We start from the raw sequence: 24803 nt of genomic DNA on the forward strand, positions 1-24803 counted from the left end.
CTTACTACAATTACATCGATATTTCTCGGGTTTTGATCTACAAAGTCTCTTAGCATGTCAAACTTTTCAAAATTGTTCATCCCGCGAATGTTCCATTGAAGTAATTTCAAACCATTTTTGATTACTATGTTATGTTTATTTTCCAGAAAATCATCAATAATAGGTTCGAGCTTCCGTAGGTCCTCTTTAGCACGGACAATCTCGATAGATAGACAATGCTCCATCTGTGCCGGGCCACACAAACTGCATACCAAGTTGTTCCTGAGCTCCTCGTACTTTTCGTAGCAAGTCTAGTCCCTGCGTGGTCAACTCATCGCGTATCACTACTCTTCCAGTTGATTCATTATGTTGAGCTCCATGCTCAGCTGCATTCAACGGGCCACGCAGTTTCTTTTTAGCAAAGAGCTGTTCCTTTGCATTTTCCTCCTTAAAAACAACCTCTATATGCGGATGCGTGCCATCAGACCTTGCTGAGCGTAGTCGTTTAGCTTCGATAATCGCATCACTCGGATGATCGCAGCCTATGACTGTTGCAATATTTCTAACGACGTTCTCTGTGGTTTCATTTTCCAAACAATAGCGTTTTTGCTGAGGGCCTGGCGATTGAGTCGATCCATCGATCCACCACGACACCACCATCCAATTTCCTTACATTTCCGCAAAGTTGGGCTTGTTTGTCTTGAACGTCTCCAACCTCATTCTGAAGGACACTATGGTCGACCTTAATTTGCCGGAACTTACCGATGATGCTGTCGAATTTGTCCGCTAAAAACTCCTGACTCTTTTAGATTTCCAGTACCGTCAAACGGGGCATCATGCAAAAGCAGGGTTAGATGCAACATTTGTATACTACAACACTCATTCAATTCTTATTTCAATATACTGTAATAAAGTTATCATTGAATGATAAAAAATTGATGATAACATAGTTTTTAACATCATGAAAAAGTTTTTTAAAGTTTTTGATTGTCATAAAAAATTTAAAAAATCGAGCAAAAGATGTACAAATTTTTACATTTTTCGATGCCATAAAAAACTTTACTCAGTATGAAGGATTGGCTTAATGATATCACCTACAAACTTTATATTGCTTTCATTATACTATACCAACACTGTTGGTGTATAAATATTTCTCGGACAATCACCAAATGTTTTTAAATAAATATTTTTACAATTCAGTTAGCTGTCTGGGGCTAAATGCAACAAAATGCAAATCGGAACTAAATCTCATAAATCGCGTTTCCAAATGCTGGGATATGATTGTTTTGCATTATGCGTTTGTTAACATTAAAATTTCATCCATTCTAAGATTTATTTTCATGATTTAAGGTAATAGAATATTTTGTTGTATTCTATACCCCTAAATGTATGCAGCAGATTAACACATTTTTCTTAAAAACATTTTTGTCAAAAAACATTAAAAATTTGATTCGCACAAAACCAAAAATTACTGCAATTGGTGCTTTATGCGTTAAGACATCACAAATGTATCAAAAACTTTAAATTTTTAGACGTTTTCATTTAATTTTTCACTAATTACAGAGTTTGTTGCAACTTACCCCTTTTTCTTAGTAGGGTGAAAATCGCATGGTTGTGTAAATTTAAAAATAACTGGTAAAACCAATATTTTTTCTGACTACGTCAGTTTGGTGTCCCATCAACCTTAAAACTTTTGATGCACAAGAGGTACGATTATCTGTAAGCATTAAGATTTTAGAAGCCATTGAAGTTGAAAATTGTTGCATGTTGCCCCAGTTGACGGTATCGTCTCCTTGAGTTTTTCCTGGGTCTCTATATTCAAGAACTCCTTCAGGTCACGCACTTCATTCAGGACCTTTCTCATTTCTTCAAGACTCGAACTTCGGCAACTTTGTTCCCTCTCACCCTAAGAGCAAGTTGACTCGTGTGAGGAAAAGTAGTAAAAATTTTCACACTTGTAGCACATTTTGAAAACTTTACCATGTAAAAACATTTTCAAGTTCTTCGACCTTCAAGTTTTTTTTACAACATGTGTTCTGTTTTCGCATGCTTTGATGCAAAACTAGCTCGATTTATATGACTAACGGCTGAAATAGAAACAGTGTTGTAGAAAAATTCGACGTTTAAAGATCTTGAAAACCTTTCAGCGTAGTAAAATTTTCAAAATGTGCTACTTCTCTCAAAATTTCCACCATTTTTTTTCCAACACGAGTGAACTCGCTCTAAAGTTTCTATCACATACGGCTGGCATTTGGTGTCACATAAGTAGTCAGCCTCCTGCATTTCCTAACTGCGTTTCCCCGGATGTTTTTGAAATAGAAATGTGCACACTGGTGACATTGGGAACACACAATTACTTGCATTTGCATCGCAATTTTAAAATTTTAATCAGTTACGAGCATCGATTCGTAGATCCGTAGAAGTGCTTAAAATCCGTAGATCTACGGAGGAATCCGTTAATCTGGCCAGGTCACCTTGTTCGTAGGCGAGGCGAAGCAGAAGGTTGCGATAATGGTTCAGCAGTTTTTACTGCAATTCAAACAAAGATTTGAATTTTATCAGTTTTGAATTAAACCTCGAGTTGTACAAAAAAACGTGGGCTTTCCTATAATGCACAGAAGTGGTCAGAATTCATTTTTTTTTGTTTTTTTCTTCGTCACCATCTGGCTGATTTTTTTTTTACATTTTCGACTTTCAGCTTAGCAGTTGTCAATCTTGCTACTATTGTTTCTGGTGTTTACTAAATTGAACAATGTTATGAAGGCTGATTGTGGTCGGCGCCACATAAATAAATAATTGAAGAATTTAGCTAAATTTCTATTTTGGCAATCAATTAACTCTCCCATTTTCCCCGAAATGCGTGCACTTACCGCTCTTCATTTCGTCGTCCTTGGAGGGATCTTCTCCGCCCTACTTCTGTGGCGCCTCCTGGGGTCTACCAGGGGGCTGCTGATGTTGTTGTTGTTGGCGAGAGGCTTTCACGTTCGGATTTGTAATATTTTCACAGGTGAACACAGGCTGAAGGTCTGGAAGCATACACACGCTCTTCTGTTGCTGGTGGTTCTCCTGCATCTGCGCCTCGAGTGCCGGTTCCGTCTCGGATGACGCGCTGATGGAGCGTGTCTTGGATGGCGCCGATAGTGCCACCTGCATGACTGTGCCACTCTCCTCCCTGATTTTTCTGACGTCACTGATATGGATTTTCGCGGGACACTGCCTTCGCGCACCGCTGGAGCTGCTAAAGATGAAATCCAGCCCTTGGAACTGCTGTTGCCGTCCCGGCATCTGCGCCACGGAAATCGATGAGCACCTTTACCTTGCCTTGCAGCCGACCCATTCATCTCCGGATGAATCATCGGGCGGGAACTTGATGGCTAGTTGGTCAAAGCCGATCTGTCCCACACCGGATGGAGAATGAAAACTTTGATGCCACGCTACTGCTGATCCGGACCCTCTTTAGCAGTTCCCCTCCAATTGTCGATCTGATTGTTCAAGTTTCACTGAGGATCAATTCCGCTCCGGCCGAAGAAGGAACTTGTCCCCGAAACACCAACAAAACAGTGAGGGGGTACTGGTGGAATTATCCGCAATGTCACCGTGGTTGATGGCACGGAAAAGGCGCTCCGCAAGCGACAAATGAGGAGAATCAAGGGTGTCAAAAAAAAAGGCCGTCTGTGTGGGAAAGCGCACGTTAGACTCATTTCACTGGGCTACGGGGGTTTCGCTGCTTACCTGTGCGGCCCACGATTATTTTTGCCCGTTTGTTGCTTTGAAGTTCCGTCTGGACGACTCCAATCTCGGTTCCTCTTCAGCTTAACCGCTCAGCAAGCAACGTGGCTTAGAGTGCGTCTGGATGAATCTGCGAACAATGCATTCCCGTCAGAGTTTCGGCTGATTACCGACTAAAGGACGTACCTTCGCTAGCTGCTGGTGCGAACTGAAGCCCCTCGGTTGCGTTTTCCTCCCGGAATTCCGGGTTTTCCCAGCGACAAGATTTCTCCACCACTTGCTCGTGCGGCGACTTTTGTTTGACTCCCCCGGAAACAGTGATGACAGTTCCTGGGCCGTTTCTACACGCTGAGCGTGGTATATTTTGTTTATTCACACGCCGTGTATATTCGATGTAAAGTTGGGTAAATTTTCAGCGCACGCCAATTCTCTACATGGGGATGGGTAATTTAAAAACTTTGTTGCCAGTATCGCTTATATCATATCAATGAAAATATTGTTATAAAACTCGAACGTAACACAACATTGCTGCTTTGGTAGAATTTTTCATGGATCATGAATAAGGATCCATGAAAAATTCCAAAAACGCCACAAGGAGTTCGAAGGAGATTGATCGGCGGTTGTATCGAGCAGACATCGATAATGTTTCACCGTGCACTGGTGAATATATCTAAAATAAACCACAAAATAATCATAATACTAAACTAGATCTTGACGCCAACGAATCTTGGCAAAATCCATACAGAAGCTTAAGCTAATCAACAAAACTATACGCCAACGAATCTTGGCAAAAGTGTCGATCTTCACCATCATATATGGCAGAAAGAAACTCCTTCGAATCCTGAAATTAACAAATATTTCAAAAGCAGCAAACGAAAATCAAGATCTATTATCATTCAATCAATAATGAAAAGATCTAACAAAGCAGAACTATTACAATTTTAATTTTAGTAATTTGTTTTATCTGGTTTGGAGTTTGAACACAGAAGATCAGGGTAAAGAGGGATTTAGTCCTCTAAACTACCAAGAGCCCGGAATAGAGGTTTTACCGCGCCTCCAGATCGCGTTCCTTTTGATTTTTTTTTCTTGGCAATCCCCTTACAATTGTGCATGATCCGTAAACATAATCGGTAGTGGTCAAAATTGGTAGAAGTCAAATCAGTGTCGACAAAATCGGTATTGTCACAATCGGGATATTCAAAATCGGTGGTGTCAAAATCGGTAGACATGATCGGGTAAGTCATAATCGGTAAAGTTGTCAAAAATCGTTTTTAGTTCGGTCTTGAATCGAATGTGAACTGCTGAGGCTAACGAATGTCCCCTGGACGGCTCTGCAGGAGTCGCTTCGCCTCGCAATGGATTGTGGTGAAAACGCATTGCGTGTTTTTGTGCCGGAGACGACCTTGTTGACTACCGTAGGTAGTGGACATAGCTGAAGGTTACGATGCTTGGCATTCATGATGTGTTTGTTGACATAACATTATTTCGTATATTTCGGATCCCAAACCAGTATTTAGATAACTAGTATCGAACGAACAAAACGATACTAAAACAAAGCAGTCAAATGATATGATATCTATGAATAGCGATAAAAAAATGATCACATACAATTATTGAATCAAAATCAATAATAATTATAACTGGACAATTGAAAAGTCTTTAAAATTCAATCGAACTGATAAGCTAAAATGGTTCGATTTAGTTGGGCGCCATTTGTTATGAAGGCTGATTGTGGTCGGCGCCACATAAATAAATAATTGAAGAATTTAGCTAAATTTCTATTTTGGCAATCAATTAACTCTCCCATTTTCCCCGAAATGCGTGCACTTACCGCTCTTCATTTCGTCGTCCTTGGAGGGATCTTCTCCGCCCTACTTCTGTGGCGCCTCCTGGGGTCTACCAGGGGGCTGCTGATGTTGTTGTTGTTGGCGAGAGGCTTTCACGTTCGGATTTGTAATATTTTCACAGGTGAACACAGGCTGAAGGTCTGGAAGCATACACACGCTCTTCTGTTGCTGGTGGTTCTCCTGCATCTGCGCCTCGAGTGCCGGTTCCGTCTCGGATGACGCGCTGATGGAGCGTGTCTTGGATGGCGCCGATAGTGCCACCTGCATGACTGTGCCACTCTCCTCCCTGATTTTTCTGACGTCACTGATATGGATTTTCGCGGGACACTGCCTTCGCGCACCGCTGGAGCTGCTAAAGATGAAATCCAGCCCTTGGAACTGCTGTTGCCGTCCCGGCATCTGCGCCACGGAAATCGATGAGCACCTTTACCTTGCCTTGCAGCCGACCCATTCATCTCCGGATGAATCATCGGGCGGGAACTTGATGGCTAGTTGGTCAAAGCCGATCTGTCCCACACCGGATGGAGAATGAAAACTTTGATGCCACGCTACTGCTGATCCGGACCCTCTTTAGCAGTTCCCCTCCAATTGTCGATCTGATTGTTCAAGTTTCACTGAGGATCAATTCCGCTCCGGCCGAAGAAGGAACTTGTCCCCGAAACACCAACAAAACAGTGAGGGGGTACTGGTGGAATTATCCGCAATGTCACCGTGGTTGATGGCACGGAAAAGGCGCTCCGCAAGCGACAAATGAGGAGAATCAAGGGTGTCAAAAAAAAAGGCCGTCTGTGTGGGAAAGCGCACGTTAGACTCATTTCACTGGGCTACGGGGGTTTCGCTGCTTACCTGTGCGGCCCACGATTATTTTTGCCCGTTTGTTGCTTTGAAGTTCCGTCTGGACGACTCCAATCTCGGTTCCTCTTCAGCTTAACCGCTCAGCAAGCAACGTGGCTTAGAGTGCGTCTGGATGAATCTGCGAACAATGCATTCCCGTCAGAGTTTCGGCTGATTACCGACTAAAGGACGTACCTTCGCTAGCTGCTGGTGCGAACTGAAGCCCCTCGGTTGCGTTTTCCTCCCGGAATTCCGGGTTTTCCCAGCGACAAGATTTCTCCACCACTTGCTCGTGCGGCGACTTTTGTTTGACTCCCCCGGAAACAGTGATGACAGTTCCTGGGCCGTTTCTACACGCTGAGCGTGGTATATTTTGTTTATTCACACGCCGTGCATATTCGATGTAAAGTTGGGTAAATTTTCAGCGCACGCCAATTCTCTACATGGGGATGGGTAATTTAAAAACTTTGTTGCCAGTATCGCTTATATCATATCAATGAAAATATTGTTATAAAACTCGAACGTAACAACAACCTCTAAATTTCATTAAATAGACGAAATTTCTGGTAGGTTTATAAAAAAGCATTAACAAACAAGAAAAAAGTCAAACAATTTTAAGGTTCCATGTCTAGAGAGGTGTTCATATCGAATCATTCCATTCCTCGGATAATCGAGCAGTTTTTAATTCACTGCGTGGCGTTTAATAAGTGCTTTTCCGATGGTCATTTTGGAATATTGGGCGCGACGATCGACTACTCCTACAGCTGGTCCTTTGGCCGTCGTTGGCTCTGCTTCCTTTTGTTGATGGCCGCGATGAAGTGTTTGTGTGTGCGTTATTTATATTTATTTTATTTGTTTGCTTACCAGTAAATGGAGATAGTCCTATTTCCTATTTCTTGAGTGCCGGGATGGAGGGAGAATGTTGGAACAGAATTTTCCATGACTGTAATTTACCCTAGTCCAATCGAAGCCAAGTTCAAATCTCACCGCCACGCAATCCGTGGGAATATATAGTAGGCTATTATACGTCAGCCGCGTTCCCGAATCCCACCAACAGTTTCGATGGCCTACTAGGATTGGTATGGTATTGATAGGAAAGCAAAGCTAAGTTAGAAGTTGGACCCGCTTTTGTTCCACCAGAATAGATCGTCTCTAGGGTGACTTTTATCGCAAATACATTCGGTGCGATTTATTGACATATTGGCAGTTGAAGTTGGCAACGTCTTGACTCGGTCAAAGCAGGCTGCGCGACTTGTTGGATTATTGTGAGCAGCCGATTGTAATCTACAACTCAGTAAAACGGCGGAAGCAGACTCTGAGCGAAATTATCGGAAACGGATAAAGATAAGCGGAAGGCGCTTTTCTATCGCACAATCGGGAAACGCAATTGCCTACTATGTCATTCTGGTTTTCCGTTTTTGGATTGGGTAATTAATGACGTAACCATAACTTACCACCGCTTTTCGTATCAAGAATGGCAGCAACTTTATGGTGATTTCTTAAACTCGGCTCTCATGAGCTATAAACAGCATCTGGTCAGCCGATTCTGACCCTTCCGTAACAGCTGGAACAATAACAGAGGATGAACCATTTTCCGTAGAATGGATGATTTGTAAGCTATCCTCGCTAGCAGCATACATATTTATGGTGGCTCCGAAGACATTAACCTTTTCCGCTGACTACATAATTGATAGTGTTGTATGTTGAGGCAAGGCTCAATTCGATTGATTGGTAATGGAATGAACTTATTCGGTTTGATGAATTCGTGTACGAATCGTGCCATAAATCACTTAACAAAACAAGTAGGGAACAAATTCATTCGACGAGTGAGCAAGTACATGCTATGCTATACTTGCTTGACCTTGAGATTTATAACAAAATAACTCGCATGCCAATTCGATTTCCATTCGATCCATGTTTAATGCCGGCAAAATCAATTTATCTCAAAACGTCAATTCGGTTCTGCGAGCATTCAAGACACCCATGTGGCACGAGAATTCCGCTCAGCTGAGTTTGTCCAACAATCAAACCCCTTCCCAAATCATTTCAGAAATCAATTAAAATGAACAACACAATGAACGCAATAATGGCGTCATCAAACAGTGGCGTCCCCGGCCCCTCGAACTCTTGATAAAGCTGGGGTCCGGAGAGAAGGGAATGAAAATAGCTCTTGCGTACATACATACATACAGTTACCACGGGGAAAAAAGTACCCTGTCTTTTGTCGAAACTTCCGCCGGAGGTGGGAGGGCGAAGATGTCTTTCGGCTTGTCACGTGGAAACTGATGGGCGAGGCGCGTTTGTCTGGAAGCTGTAGAGAGCAAGCGAGCAAGGAAGGAAAATCTGCCACACAACAAAACGCCCAGGATAAAGGATAATAGCAAATCACGCTGTTGTCAGTTCCTGCTGCTTGGCGCAATGGCGCTCTTCACTTTGGCTTTTCGGAAAGTGGGTATTTTTTTCGTTATTTTTAAGGTTATAGAGCGATGAAATTGCTTGGTTTAATTAATAAAAAAATTATCAATTTTTAATATGCTTTGCTAGTAAATGTTTTTTTTTTCGGAAAAACATCCATCACGAAAAAAACGTATGCGAACGGCAACTATAGGTATTGCTACCCTATTAACAGTGGTTCCATTTGCGAAACCAACGGACAAAATTATTACAGCTTGAATTTCAATGAAATTTTTTAAAAATATTTAAATTTTGTTCTATTTGTTCCTAATTTTAATTTTAATATCAACATCATTCAGACGGAATCTTTATAAAATGGGAGCTGCAAATTGAGTTTCGAATGGCAATACAAATATTACATTTAAAAATTGTTTTAAATCTCACATAAAAACTTGATTTGTGAGAAGAGGTCCCAAACTATGGTATCGGATCCCATTTTCTCGTCAGATCGAAAGGAGGGAGAGGTCTTGAATAACCTTTAAAACTTTTTTCGTACCCTGGTATCTTTTATCTCTTATGTCTAATTTAATTTCATTTGCCTTATAAATCTTGAACTTTAAAATAAAGTTTGTATAAAACCCCTATCCTTCTTCTCTCTCTCGGAAAGGAAACCAATTACTCATATTAACATTTCTCGATTCCAAATACCCTCCCCTGCAACATTTGATTTCATTTGTTTTCAGCTTCCAAGTTATTCTTAAATTATCATATGGAAGCTCCTCCTCTCCTCTTTTATGCACCCACTGGAATAATAGAGAAGTACCTATTAAAAAACTATAAAAATATTATGTGCCACTTGCTCAAACACCTTCCAATCCAAAATTTGGTTTCCATAACAAGTTTAAAATTGTATGGAATTATCTGCCCAAATCATCACAAAACATCGATTTAACATCGACATTTAACCACGGAGCTTTTAGACATAGGTCCACTTTGTGTGAATGGATGGAACCGACACCGGGCCATTCTCCCCAAACGTGCAACCAGTCAGTCAGTAAGTCGGTCGTCGAACAAGCGAGTCAAGTAGTGACACAGGAGGACACTTTGGAGCCCCGTACAGTTCTGCACATTTGGCGACCGTGATAGGTAATTTCTCGTTAACTTAGAAAAACGAGAATTACAAAAGAAATTGCAGCAAAAATGGTAAACAAAGGCAAACTTGCTTGAAAATCAAGCAGTTTATTAACCCTCATGCGCACTAGGTTTCGTTACCCTTATCAAACTTAGGAGTGTCAATTTGACACTTCAAGCTAAAATCGTTATAACTCTTTTCATACTTAACCGATTACAACAAAACTTATATTACTAGAAAAAAAATTTAAAAAAATATTTCTTGGCTCCATGATGTAGACATTAACTTTAGCTTTCATATGCATAAGGCAAATACTTTTTGGACGTGTAATATATGAACTACAGCAGTTTTCCTGAGGCATGATTTCCGGATTTTTTTCTATCATGCTGAATAACGAGAAAACTAGTAACTTTAGCTATATATAATGTTCGAAACATATTTTACTGACATTACAAGGTTTCTATTGATATAAGTTTTGTATGAAGTTCAAAATAATTCAAACGAATTAAACAGATTTTACTTTTGAAGTGTCAAATTGACACTCTAAGTCGGAAAAGGGAGTTTGTTTTGTCCAGGCTTCCAGGATTCGTCCATAAAAAAGTAAAGCTGCAATATTGAAGTACTTTTGAATTCATTTAGGATCCCCGAAGAAATTTTTGTTTTTTGAAGCTTCTGAAAAAAGTTACAAGCATTCAAACTTGCAATAGTGTCAAATTGACACTCTAATGCGGATGATGGTTAATCGCCCTGTACAAAAAAATGGTAAAAAGAGGAAACTAAAATAATCTGAAATATTAAGCGAGCGTAAGGACAACTTGATCATGTTCACAATTTCAAGCGAGTTGAGAGAATAGCTTGAAATTGAAAGGCGAGTTGAGAGACAGACTGGTGGCAGAAGGGCTATGATTAGATGTTATAGTTTATTTAGAATTGGAACAAAAACAATTGCCTGTATTTCTGTCATCTATTATTGGATTCCAGAAATTTTTTCATACAAATGTAGCATTTTTTTCATACTTTTAAGAAAAAATACGGAATAAATTATTTTTCACGGTTTCGAAGGAATTCCCGAATTTCCCTGAATCACGGCTTATTAAGGAGTGTATTCGAAAAAAATGCAACACTTTGTTTTGTGAATAACTTTTGAATACATAGATGGAATTTGATGATATTTTCAGGGAATTTACCTGGTAATGTAATGTTTACATTTGCAAATATTTGTGATATTCTGTCACGTGGATTCTAAGAAATCGTCCGTTGAAGAAATTTTTGTTTAATAAATAGCCAATCAGTCTATCTAATCCGAACATGAAGATTTTATTCAACCGACGTTTCGGTGCTTGTTGGCACCATCCTCAGGGAAACTGGGATTTAAGTATAAATTTGTAAGAATTTGGTGTTATAATTGATAGTGTCTAGTGTGAAATAAGTGGCGAGGTCCTACTTACAATAATGCATCTGTTCTTTGTTGTGGTTCTTGAGGTAAGCCTATTGTCGATTACTTGGTCGTTTTTGAATTTTTAACATGCTGTAAGGTCGGAAGTTATGGTTTACATTATTTGAATTTGAACTGTTCGCAAAACTGATATCGTTTTCTTACTGGACGAAATTTACCTCTGTAAGAAAACGATATCAGTTTTGCGAACAGTTCAAATTCAAATAATGTAAACCATAACTTCCGACCTTACAGCATGTTAAAAATTCAAAAACGACCAAGTAATCGACAATAGGCTTACCTCAAGAACCACAACAAAGAACAGATGCATTATTGTAAGTAGGACCTCGCCACTTATTTCACACTAGACACTATCAATTATAACACCAAATTCTTACAAATTTATACTTAAATCCCAGTTTCCCTGAGGATGGTGCCAACAAGCACCGAAACGTCGGTTGAATAAAATCTTCATGTTCGGATTAGATAGACTGATTGGCTATTTATTAAACAAACAAAATACAGTCGTTTTTAAAAAGTTTCAAGAAATTTTTCGACTTTAATTTTTGGGCAACACGTGCGTCATCTATAATGCATACTATGAACCACCTTTTTTTTCAATTCAAGTCAATTTTTGATTACGTTTCCTGTTTCCTGTTTCCTGAAGCTTGACCTTCAATATAATTCAAAAATTTTATATTGGTGGAAGTTATAATAAATTTAGCCGATTGTGCTCCTTCGGCACAAAAAAAACTTGACTTTTTATCACTCCACCATCGTGTTAGCGTAATGGCCCGAGTCCAGATGCAACTTAAACAGAGTATAAACTTTGTGAGACCTATTGAAGAGTTTTTCAAAGAAAACGGTCGTATTTGAAGGCAGTCTTCTTTGTATTTTTGGCCATTCATCCTGTCAATCGTTATGCAAGAATGAGTAATTTGCAGTTTCCGCAAATCGTTAGCCTCCTCAAGTACTAGACATTAAATTTTTCAATTTTCTATCCTTGTTTATCTCCAGGAAATACAGGCGAGACATATCAACGAAAAGTTTCTGGTTGGAAACCTGCCAGCTAATTGCTAAAGAGTTCGTTTTGCTGTCCATTACGAAATTTTTCAAAAAATCTCTCCACAAACAGTCCAAATATTTTGCGCACGATTTTACAACCGTATTTAGTTTATTTTACCGGTGGGCAGCTTCTACCATGAAGATATTTATCACTATATTTATCACTTCCTCTTTCATATTATGGGATTGAGCTTTAAAAAACTTCTCACATTCCTCACACTTCATTGGGTCCTCTCGGACTTTTTAAATGATTTACCATGTAAACTTTGGTCGAATAGCAAATTTCCAGCTGTTTTTGGGTCTCCCTCTGGGACTTTCTGGGTTTTTCTCGATCCTGCCCTAAAATTTTTTTCAGTATTGGACGCTATCTCAAACACCACTTGACAGATTGTTGCCAATCTTTGTGCACGTATACATTACATTTCTAGGCAGCTTCACTAAAAATTTCATTAACTTTCAACCATGCATTCAAAAGTAATCAACGAAACAAAGTGTTGAATTTTTTTTTTGAATACACTCCTTAGGCGGGGCACACCTTCTTCGTCCATCGTTTTAGCTATATTATTCCACCAGGTCTTCATCTGATTGATGTCTTTGACAACCTTTCCCTTTGCCTTGAGTCTCTGCTTCATAATTGCCTAGTATTTCTCAATAAGGCGGAACTGAAGGCAGTTTAGTGGGCTAAGGTTTTTCGGTACAAACTTAACCTCTTTCTCTGCATACCATTTTTGAACGTTTTTGCAGTAATGACAGCTTGCCAAATCTGGCCAAAACATCGCGAAATGATCGTGGTATCGAATGAAAGGCGAACTTCGTTTTTGGAAACACTTTTTTAAAATAGTTCCGATGTCTTATATTTAACGAAAACTATCGATTTTCGGCTGCCCTGCCATACCATAAATTTTTGTGTAAATTTGTCGGCTAAAACCAATATAAATTTTGCTGGAACACCCCCTGAGCCGTTGCCAAGTAAAACTTTTGACCTGCATTTTGCCCGAAGTCAGTCTTGGCATCGTCCATCAGAAGACACCCATTGAACTTGATCACCACCTGGTCGTAAAGCTTCCGAGCACGGAAAACGTTTTTCTTGTTTCGCTTGAATGTAGTGGTCATTAAAAAAATTGCATGAGCTATCTTACGAAACTCCTCGTTTTCAAATTTTTGAGTACCGTAAAACGGGGTAACTTTGATCACCGTGGTAAATTTGACCAACAATAAATTTTTCCACATTATCATCAATGACCCAGTCTATAGTTTGAATTTTTGAAAACTGTTTTCTACGTTTGAAAGCCTATCAATTGAGTATCAAAAAAAATATAGGCCAAATTTGGTTTTTATTTGAATTTTTTTCTGTAAGTAAAAAACCTAATTTAAAAATCTTAAAATATCCATTTTTTCAAGGCTTGCAAACAAACAGTTCTCATGATGATACCAAAAAGCATTTAGGAGCAAACGGGTTGTTTAATGTGAAAGTACATCTTTTTTTCTTTGTATATGAACAGTCATAGTGTTATTTTTATAGTAATTGAATGATAAATTTTTGATATTAAAAAAACAAGGACATTTTCCAAGAGTAAGCCCGTATTGGACAAATGGATAGGAACCCTATCAAATCGTTAACTTTGAAGAAAAAATGAAAATGGAAATAGTGGGAGAGCTTAGGGGAATGAGTGAAGGTAAAATTTCATTTGTATTTTGAAGTTTAAACTATTTAGCCATTATAATTATTTTTGCCCCTAAATGTAGGCAGCATCATAGTTCTTTTTACGATTATAATTATTCTTAAAATAAAACAATAAAAATCAAGGTTTAATTGATGAACTAGCATTTGTAAACATTATGAATGTGTTTTGTATCCTTTATGGTCAAGAAAACTCCTTAAAAACCATCAGAATAGAGACTGATCAATGTCACCCCAAAGCATCAAATTCTGAACAGAGACGAAAAAGATTTTTAAATCAAATTTAAAGAGGTCTAATAAATTTCTGCATCCATGTTTTACGTCCATAGGAGTCCAGTACTGGTTTAAAAATATAAAACATGCCACATTCCCCTCAACAGAAAAAATAATCGAATTATATTGAATAAAGTGATCAATATTACCCCGGATTACGGTAGTCTTTACCTAATAATTTATTATTCGCATTCGCATTCACATTCGCATAAACAGTCGCCTAAAACTTCGGTTGGCGCTACTCATCAACTCTCCGTTTTATGAAATTACAGTCATTAAGAATTGCACCACCTTCTTTCCTAGATGGTGTTACACTTCCTGACTTTCAATTTCAAAAGAGGCAAAGTCTTCCAATTCGTTGCCTCAGATTATAGAATCTCTTAAAATGAAAAACTTGCCCCACAGAATGTTGAAGGTGCCCTGGCCGAACCCTGCGGACTGTGTGGGGAAAGGGAGGGTATATTAGTCGCTTTGTGACTCATGTTTACTTAAACGTTTTAAAGCGTACATCCTATTTTAACTATAAAAACAAAGAATACATAAATGAAGCCCCGAAAAATATCGAATATTTACATATACCAAAATCTATTATTTATTTTCTTGATAAACTCATAGATTTTCAAATCAATTTTTGCTAAACATATTCATGATGAATCTTAAAAACTTTAAAATTTACCTGAACAAAGTAGTAGAAAATTCGATTTTTTAAACTATGATTACATAATTGTTTTGAAAATTCATGGTATAATTTCTAGCTAGCCTCAATTTATTATTTATTCTCATACAAGAGTAGTAAAGATATATTGATTAATCTCAAAATAAAGATCTGGAAAAATGACGATTCAAATGAAATTCACTAGCAGGAGCTTCCATGTGCTTAAAATGAATATTTGAACCCGAAATCGAAGTCTTCAGGTAATAAATACCTAAAAATTTCGTAATTTTTTATCGCAATACGTCACAAAAGTACTTATTGGAATATATTTATTCCGGATTATAAAGGATGAATTCAAGAAAAAATAATAATACTTAGCTTCGGTTTACTGCCAACTACCAATTCTGCCAGAGGACCTTCCGGGAAGACTTGGATCGAATTTCGATAGCCTGATAGATTGGTCCTGCTTTACTTTCGGAGGGAACAGCTAACCACATAATCAGTGTAGACCAAGGGGGGTGTATAGTAGGTGTACTGATCAACCAAAATTTCGAATCAGCCATGTTGGGTTTTCAAATTGGCTACCATGGACACGTTGCGTTTGTTTACCAACAAAGCACTCGAAGACGAAGACATCCGCAAGATAATCAGCCTGTTGGAGAGTTTATTTAAGGGCTACACGATATCTGTCGGGGGGTAGGTACTTATCAGCTCATAGCTACTGTTAAAAATTAGAATATTGATGCTCATTTCTATCTCCATCCAGATGCAAGCCACACTACTGCAGGCGGATTCTCGATGCTGTACGTACACAACTTGTACGAGAGTTACTCATTAAGCTACCAGACGAACATTATTTTTTGCGCCGATTTCAATAGCGTTCCAGAATGTGACTTGAACCGACAGCTGAGGGAACGCTTCGTCGACGACGAGATGGCTAGTTTAGAATCGAGGAACTCCGTTCGTTGTTACTAAAAGTGAACGAAATGTTAACATCCCGTTGCCTGCCGAGAAGGTAGTGAAGCTTGTAGTGAAATATATAGCAGAGTGCAACAGTTTAACGGAAATAAACGTTCAACACACACAAACTGGTCTTTTTGTGAAAACAATGAAAAATAATGGCGCTCAACATTTTATTAGGTTCTTAAATTTTTTTCGGGAGCAGTTTGATATGTTCCATGTACGTATGTTTTCTAGAAGAATCTCATTTCTTCACAGAGGTAAACAGATAGGCAAACATTTTTTGAATATCCGGAATGATATGCAGCTCAACTCGATTGGTTCCAGCGGTGAGTTTTGCGTTCTGCCACCGCAGAAACAGGCTGCAATGTTTTCCGATTGGCTCGAATATCCTCACCGACCCTGCTGTTGCTGCTAAATACAAACAAATCCGGCTTGTGCGCTCGTTAAGGATGAGCTCGGGTTGAACAATCCTGCGGATGATCGGTTGTCTGATGACTGCTGGTGGCATGGAAGGAATCTGGTATTCGAGGGTTTGGTTTGATGGTTGGTTGATCGCGGGTAGAAAAAACCTTTTTGGCGATGGCTATTTGGAAGCTGCCTCGTGTGGAAAAACACCGGCTCATAAGAATTCAGCTTGTTTGGAATTTCGGGTTGGTTGGCTTCGAACAACGGCCAGTAGCTGATGGAAACTGACTTGGAGACACTGAAAATGAATTCTGATGAAATTGAATCATCTTTCTTCACTAAAAATTTTTTTTCTTATGTTTATAAACAAAGATAACGATCCCAACCAACACCCGCGCCCTCCTCGCCTATTTACTGCAAAAGTCAGCAAACCTTCTACTTTAAGAACCTTGGTGTAGACATTTCACTTTTCATTTAATTTCATTAAAAAAATATTTCTTAGGACAATGATTTTGACACACGCGGAAAATTTTCTTCGTCCTATTCCGTCAATGCCTACTTTCGTTCCTCCTTCCCTAATGATTTATTATCTTGTATTAATTTAAAAATTGTTCAAGTGATAGGATCTTTAAATAAATGTACACACTATGCTTAGCCAAAGTTTTCACTCATTCCTTCGTGATGGTATCGCCATAATAAAATGTCTCCCTCATTATGTTTGAATTATTAAAACCTATGTGAGATAAAAATGAAATCTCTCGAGAAAAATAATATTATCATCCAAACTAAGCTCCGGTGAAATATAGGGGCACACGGTGTCTCTGATGGAACGATTTTATTTATCGAAAATTAGCATCGCTAATTTTTGCACCATTCGAAAGCTGGGACTTTCCCCTTTCATTTGAGCCCAAATTTGAAATAATCCACCGGGGGATCTAGAACATTTTATTTTCTTGAAGATTTTTTAACCTTTTCAATGGTACTTTTCAAAGACAAAGTCATGCTTTTAACTGTGAAAACGCTCGTCTTCCCTTAAGCATAAATCCAACATCACATGTCAATAATATGATTTAATAGGAAATTTTCCTGGCTACAATTTTGTAGAAGACACCAAAGTGATACGAATTGAGAGAAAGGAGTTGGAATGTCAGAAACAGAGTTATTATTATTATTTCATTTGAAAAATCTAATAAAACTTCTCACCACTGATTGTACTAAGACCAAAAAAAGTATTCTACGAGCTTTGTTATTGATTGTAGATTGTATGAATGTTCAAACTATTTATTTAAATTAAAAAATCAATCTTTTACATATAATTGATCAAGATTATCTGAAGTTATGAGCATTTTTGGGGTTTTATTATTCCGGAACAAATATCAAATTCTTTTTTTTTGTCACTCCGATTTTTCTAAAAATCCCAAAGTGGGGAATAAATAAAGTTTAAGATATTTTAGATAATGATTTGATACATTTTTCGAAAATTCAAACAGTTGAAAGAGCGAAAGCCAAACTGTAGAAGATGGGAGTAGTATTACCTGTCATTTAGATTTTTTTTTTCAAATGTTTGATCTTAATTTTCTCGATTGTTTGATTTCGTGCAATGTAGATTGTATACAAGTTTGTTGCAAGCCAGCTTTGGTTCAATTTTTTTTTCCAATGTATTGAGATTTGAATTAATTTTTATTTTAAAACCCATTTTTTGTTATGTTTAGGAAATTTGAAAAAAAAATCATCAATATGAACAAATGGAAAATTTCAGAAAACAAAATAAAAAAAGATTATTTCAGATCTGACAACTCAAAGTGAATTGAGAAAATATTTTCGGATAATAGTATTACATCAAATCAACCTCTTAAAATTGTTGAAAACAAAGTTGATGTTGAGATATTGTAATCTCCTTTTTTTCTTTTTATAAATAAATCAATGAAAGCAATTAGGTTCAGTTCGTGTACTTTTGAGAAAAATGAACAATCTAGAATTTTTTTTTACAAATCTAGACCACATTTTTACATACACGAGTGCCTCCAAAAACACTAATTTATGGAATCAAACATAAACAAAAGGTTAATTTTTTTTTTAAATTTTATTTATAACACTTTATCATGCTTGTGATACCCGTGTCTATGGTTTTACAATCAATCTAAAGTGAAAAGTATGAAAACCTTCAGAAATCATCAAAAAGGATGAAAGATTTTCAACAAAGATGTTGGATTATGAAATCCAGGTGAATTATTTAGAATTTTGGCTTAAATGTAAGAAGCAAATCTTATTTTTTCCTAGCCCTAGATGTTTGTTCATAAAGTATTCAAACTAAATTAGCTCAAAATATAAATAACTAAATTTTCCAGAAAGGCGGCAGACAATTGTTCTAGAATAAAACCCTTCAAATGCTCATAACTTCAGGTAATACGGCTCAATTTCATGTAAAAGAGATATTTTTTAATGTAAATAAACCGGTTTGAACATTTATACACTCTACAATCAATAACAAAGCTCGTAGAATACTTTTTCTGGTCTTAGTACAATCAGTGGTGAGAAGTTTTATTAGATTTTACAAATGAAATAATAATAACTCTGTTCGTGACATTCCAACTCTTTTCTCTCAATTTGTATCACTTTGATGCCTTCCACAAAATTCTAGCCAGGGAAATTTCCTATTAAATCATATTATTGACATATGACGTTGGATTTGTGCTAAAGGAAAAATGAGCGTTTTTACAGCGATAAGTATGATTTTGTCTTTGAAAAAACCATTAAAAAGTTTAAAAAATCTTCAAAAAATAAAATGTTCTAGATCCCCCGGTGGATTATTTCAAATTTGGGCTCAAATGAAAGGGGAAAGTCCCAGCTTTCGAATGGTGCAAAAATTAGCGATGCTAATTTTAGAAAAATAAAGTTTTCTCTCAGAGACACCGTGGGCAAATCTGTGAACCTCTCGGCACAATTGTTATGGAATTTAAACAATAAAAGTTTTAAAAACATTTGAAAAACTCATCGGTTTTTTTTTGTTTTACAAAATAAATACAATCAAACTGATCAAATACATATTTTTTAACCACGAATCGCCTACTGTGTACCACTGTTTGCGGGAAGAAGCGCCTCGCTTGCGGGCTTCAAAGCGGAAACTACGACTGTGGATAAGTGGAAAGAATACGGCGACGGCAAGATGAAGAAAGAATCGAAGAACCCGAAAAACCAATCCCACCGCACAGCTAACCCCAACAAGTATTCAGTAGACTCAAGTGAGTGTGAGAAGGCAATCGGAAGAAAGTTGCGTCAATTCATGCTTTCAAAAGGACTTTGATTGCCAAAAAAGTACTCCGCGGGTCGCGTGTATCGATTTGTTCGGTTAAAGAGTTGATTTTTTCCCCGCTTTGGCTTCCCTTCGATACCTTGGGAGGGGAAGGGGGTCTGGATTGCGAAAAATGGCTGAGGGTGGGTGGTGTCGATCATTTTTGACAGCCCTTTTCATGTCGAGATAATCGCTTCCTTACAAAAAAGAAGCTATACGTGAATCACAACGGCAACTGATGATCACTGGATGTAGCTTCTTCGGAAATTAGGAATCGAGGGCAGATTAAAAGGCTGTGCTGTGGCCATTGATGCCAAAAAGTTAAGTGATTATTGGTGGATTTTGTTACTGACAGTGGCCGTGGTGAGGTAGTGCTAAGCCAAATCGATTGGAAGCAATTTGTTGGATCAATCATCGTCCGTCTTCGTTAGACGGAGTTGTCTTCTTTCGGAACCAAGTCGAAATTTTATATTTGAAGTGCCATATGAATACACATTCCAAGGTCTGGCGTAAATAAAATTGAAAAAAAAAAAGAAAATAAAAGTTCCATAGTAACAAATTTAGGTTCGGATTTTTCAATCGGTTAATTAACTTGAATTCAGAGTTTTGGTTTTGAAACTTTGAATCTGATTTCAATTTTTTCAGAACTCCGATATCGAATTTCAAGATTCGAAACTCGGATGCGTACCACGAAGGAATCTATTTATTTATTTAAGGCTATGTAATGGCTTTTCGGCAAGGCTGGTGAATTTCAGTCAATATCGTTCCATCCTGACCAACATCTAGTAGTCAATGTAATCGGAAGCATATCAAAGTCGTCTACCAGTTGAATAACCAAGCTACAATGTCAGTCAGACTGTAATCAAGGTTGCTGAAAAAAATTCTGTGTTTTTGAGAAAAATAATTCTGACTTTCTGTGATTTTACCCATAAATTCTTTGATGCATTTCTGTGATGCTATTTCATTGAATTTCATGGAAAATTCATGGTAAATTGGGTCTTTTCACATTTTAATTAGGCGAAATCAATAACCATTACTAATTTTATCATACTTTTCTTATTCATAGTAAGAAATCTTAATTTTAATTTGTCCAAAAAACTGTTCACGGCCATTTCTGCACATTGATAATTTCTGAAATTCATTCAAAATTTTTAAATTCTGTGAAACCTGTGAAAATTTGAAAATTCTGTGTTCTGTGACACAGATTCTGTGATGAAAATTTGCTCAAAACTCTGTGAAATTACAGATTTTTCTGTGATTTCGGCAACCTTGGCTATAATGTCAATATTGAATGACATTTTTGCACTCCACTCGCATCGCATCACACATACGGTCGATTTTCTATTTTTTTTCTGGCTGTGTAGGGAAGGATTTTACGTTATAAGTTGCGCAACAGTTGAAAAAATTTAGTTGTTGGCTGTAAGAAGGAAAAAGTCATAGCAAGCATGATGTCGTTCATTCAACTTGGTCATGGCATTGTAAGCTTATTTCGCTGACCAAAATGCAGTATAGCATGACATAGACATGCTAAACAGTATAAAAGTCGCCTGATATTGGCTGTCTGACACCGATAATTTGCAGCTTTGCTTCTCGGACTTATCGGTAAGAGCAAGTTCACTGGTTTTGGGAAAAAGTGGTAGAAATTTTGACATTTTGAAAATTTTACCAAGCAAATATGTTTTCAAGATCTCAGGGCGTTGTATTTTTTTACAACACTGTTTTTTATTTCAGCCGTATGTGATAGAAATATTGCTATTTTTGCATCACAGCATGCGAATCTACAACACACGTGTTGTAAAAAAAACTTGAAGGCCACAGATCTTGAAAATGTTTTTGCATGGCAAAATTTTCGAAATGTGCTAAAAGTGACAAAATTTCTACCACTTTTTCCCAACACCAGTGAACTTGCTCTAAACGATTGAAACACTTTTATTTGTGTTTCAAGCAGGCTTATTGATATTCGTTTCATTTTCTTCAAAATTTCGTTGCCGACACAACCACAGTAACGACGCTTTTAGTATTCACACGCGAACGCATCAGAACGTGCAACAGAAGAACGCCGTCTTAGTGAACTATGAGCAATGAATTTTCGTTCTGTTTGCGTCGCCTAGCGATTTGCCTAGGTAGTTGATTTTCTCCTCCCGATTTACAGTCATTCTTATACTCCGAAAAAAATTCTTCACATGAACGCTACGTTAAAATGTACATGGATTTTTGCCACCATGAAAATCACGTGGAACCTACGTGAATTTCAGGTAGCAAACAGAGCTCGTGCAGCAAGCAGGATTCACGTAATTTTCATATGAGTTGTATGTGAAATCAACGTAGATTCAATGTGCATTAAAAATTTAAAAAAAAAAACATGAAATGTTTTGATTTTCAAAGTAAACTTTATTATTCGACGAAACTACATAACGCATATGCACTTTCCACTTTTAACCTGGCACTTTTTAGAATTCACTTCACTTTATTAATCAAACATAATTTTGTCGAAAAATGGCTGTTTGTCCCTTTACGTAACGGGTGACTACGTGAAAATCCAGGTAAATTTAACGTTCTTTTTTTCGGCTGAGTGTACTCCAGCAATCATTCGCTTCACCACTGAATCCATTCGTTAGCGAGTTGTTTCGGTGCGCGTTGATGAAGATGCTGTTGATGCTGGACAATTCCCAGGATAAACCCAGACAACCATTTGGTGGGTATTTCGAATTTGCAACGCAAATATACGTGCAAATATACGTGTAAACATATCGTATATAATGTAGCAAAACCAGTATATACGTATCATTTTGGAGGCCATATAGGTACATTAGCAAACATATTCTTGATTTGGATTGTATTAAATTACGATTTGCCCGACTTGTCATGCGCATAATTTACGACTACCCTGATTCTTTTTGGAATATACTATGACAATTCACATCATCATATAGATGATTGAGATTGTAATATACGACATTTTTCGTAACAATATGGAAAGTTCGACGACTTATTTGGTCGTCTTTTGCGACTTGAGTGCAGGGCTCTCATTTTCCGTCAGCTAAAAAAAAATATTTTTTTTGGGATTTTAAACCAATTGGTTTATTCATCACCAAAAAATAATAAAAATAAAATTGTTTCAAAGAAATGTGTTTTTTTGCTGTCAAATTCAAGTTTATATCGTACACATTTATTATTTGCCTGATTGCTGATTTTTTTCCACGTTCATGAATTTATTGTTAGCGCCTGGACTTGAACCCCTGACGATTCGATCAGCAGCTCATGATGGTTCCTCGACGCTATCTGGAATATATAAATTCAAGGGGATTTGCTTCAAAGGCATTAAACCAAAAGCAAATCGTATATTTCTATATCTTAAATCTTTTAAATCGTAGAACACGTCATCGATGATCTAAAAATAGACCGACATTTTGAAGCCTCCTTTAATACGATTCCAATCATCGATGTCCCATTATCATAAACGATTTTATTGAACTATTTTGTATTCTTTTACGATTGCCAGAAAATACGTTTTACGAAAATCAGACATGCGAATTAATTTGCAAAGGTATACGATTGCATGCACATTATTACGAATCAATGCAGTTATATACGTTTTTTATTTCGAATTATTTTATGCATAGCACGACAAAATCTCTCAATCACGGCTGATCACCGTATATCGGTCGTTCCACGGATTTTTTGCGAATTGTCGTACACAAAAGTCGAGTTCATATGTACATAAATACTTCTTGTCGTAATAAAATCATGCAATGCTTTTAAATACGATAAAGAATATGCATGGACCGCACATTGTAGGTGCAGATATACGAAAATGAGTATAAATAACATTCTATACGATGTAATCTGTAAATAAATATACGACTTCTGGTTATCTGGGAAAGACTAGGACCCATATTCGACTTCTATGTTAAGGAGCTAAATTGTTGGTGACTAGGATCGGGGGAAAAATCATTCTGATCGAAGATCAGCAACGTTGGTTTCAAGGAACTAAAATTTAAAAAGAATACATACTATTTGAAACGTTGGATGAAGCCGAAATAAAAGAGTTTTAACCCTTTACCGATAAGGTCCTATAAGACCGAGTGGCCATCACATAACCTTAAAATCATCCCAATCGGAAAATCATTTCCTCGTTATTTAAGTGCCTTGTTTGGTTTGAGATCGATTATTCAACGACTAAAAGTTGACGTGTTTTTCAAGCTCGTCAATTTAAGTCAATTTATTTCAACAGTGAGAATTTTTGAATATCAAGAATTATCAAGCAACAAATTTGTGTCGAAGGCCATTCCGAGCCATCAGGCACCGCCATCAGCTTTAAAGAGCCTGGTCGAAAATTGAGTAAGAATTATTTTAATGATAATTATAATAGTTCTTTTGTAGAAATAAGTAAAAAGAAGTTGGGATAAAAAGCCGTTCGATTTTGAAAACACGAACTGTTCGAGCGTGTTGCCAAAATTGAACAGGGTCTCAATTGCATCAAATAATTGTTTTTCTGTTATTATTGTTGTGATAGAACTCTGTAAAGTCTGTTTCACATCCCAAGCAACCAAAAGTCTCATATCTACTTAAACTCGTTCCTCCAAAGTTCAAATTTCGCTGAATAAAGGTTTCAAAGGGAATTGGTACCAAATTTTCTCGAATGTGAGCATGAAAGTTACAAAAGGTTCCTCAAATAGCCTTCTATGGACTTGAAGTTCCAAAAAGTCCCTCAAATAGCCTTTTTTGTGACATGTCAATCGCACCCACACAGCATAAAAGTTTCAAATTAGGTCTCAAATAGCCTTCTGTGAACTTCAAGTTCCAAGAAGTTTCTCAATTACCCTATTTTGTGACATGTCAATCGCATCCACACAGTATAACAGTTACAAATTAGGTCTCAAATAGCCATCTGTGAACTTCAAGTTCTAAAAAGTTCCTCAAATAGCCTTCTTAGAACTTCAAGTTCCAAGAAGTTCCTCAAATAGCCTTTTCTGTAACATGTCAATCGCATCATTCAGAATAAAAGTTACAAATTGGATCTCAAATAGCCTTCTATGCACTCGAAGTTCCAGAAAGTTCCTCAAATAGCCTTTTATGAGACATGTCCGCCATTTCATGAATATGAAATGTGAACGAA

General features: G+C 37.4%; 1 protein-coding gene and 2 long non-coding RNA genes across 4 annotated transcripts in view; 1 reads left to right on the plus strand and 2 right to left on the minus strand.

The window, feature by feature from the left end:
• LOC129748113 (zwei Ig domain protein zig-8-like) overlaps nt 1-24803 on the plus strand; it is an 870358-nt gene that overhangs the window by 147590 nt on the left and 697965 nt on the right. The window lies entirely within an intron of this gene.
• On the minus strand, nt 3115-4012 carry LOC129748116 (uncharacterized). The gene is made up of 3 exons (XR_008737653.1): nt 3895-4012; nt 3712-3838; nt 3115-3651 (listed from the first exon to the last, which is right to left on the minus strand). It is a non-coding gene; the product is annotated as an uncharacterized LOC129748116 (long non-coding RNA).
• Nucleotides 5805-6702, minus strand: LOC129748117 (uncharacterized). The gene is made up of 3 exons (XR_008737654.1): nt 6585-6702; nt 6402-6528; nt 5805-6341 (listed from the first exon to the last, which is right to left on the minus strand). It is a non-coding gene; the product is annotated as an uncharacterized LOC129748117 (long non-coding RNA).

The sequence above is a fragment of the Uranotaenia lowii genome, chromosome 2, assembly GCF_029784155.1.
Source record: "Uranotaenia lowii strain MFRU-FL chromosome 2, ASM2978415v1, whole genome shotgun sequence".
Taxonomy (NCBI): Eukaryota; Metazoa; Arthropoda; class Insecta; order Diptera; family Culicidae; genus Uranotaenia; species Uranotaenia lowii.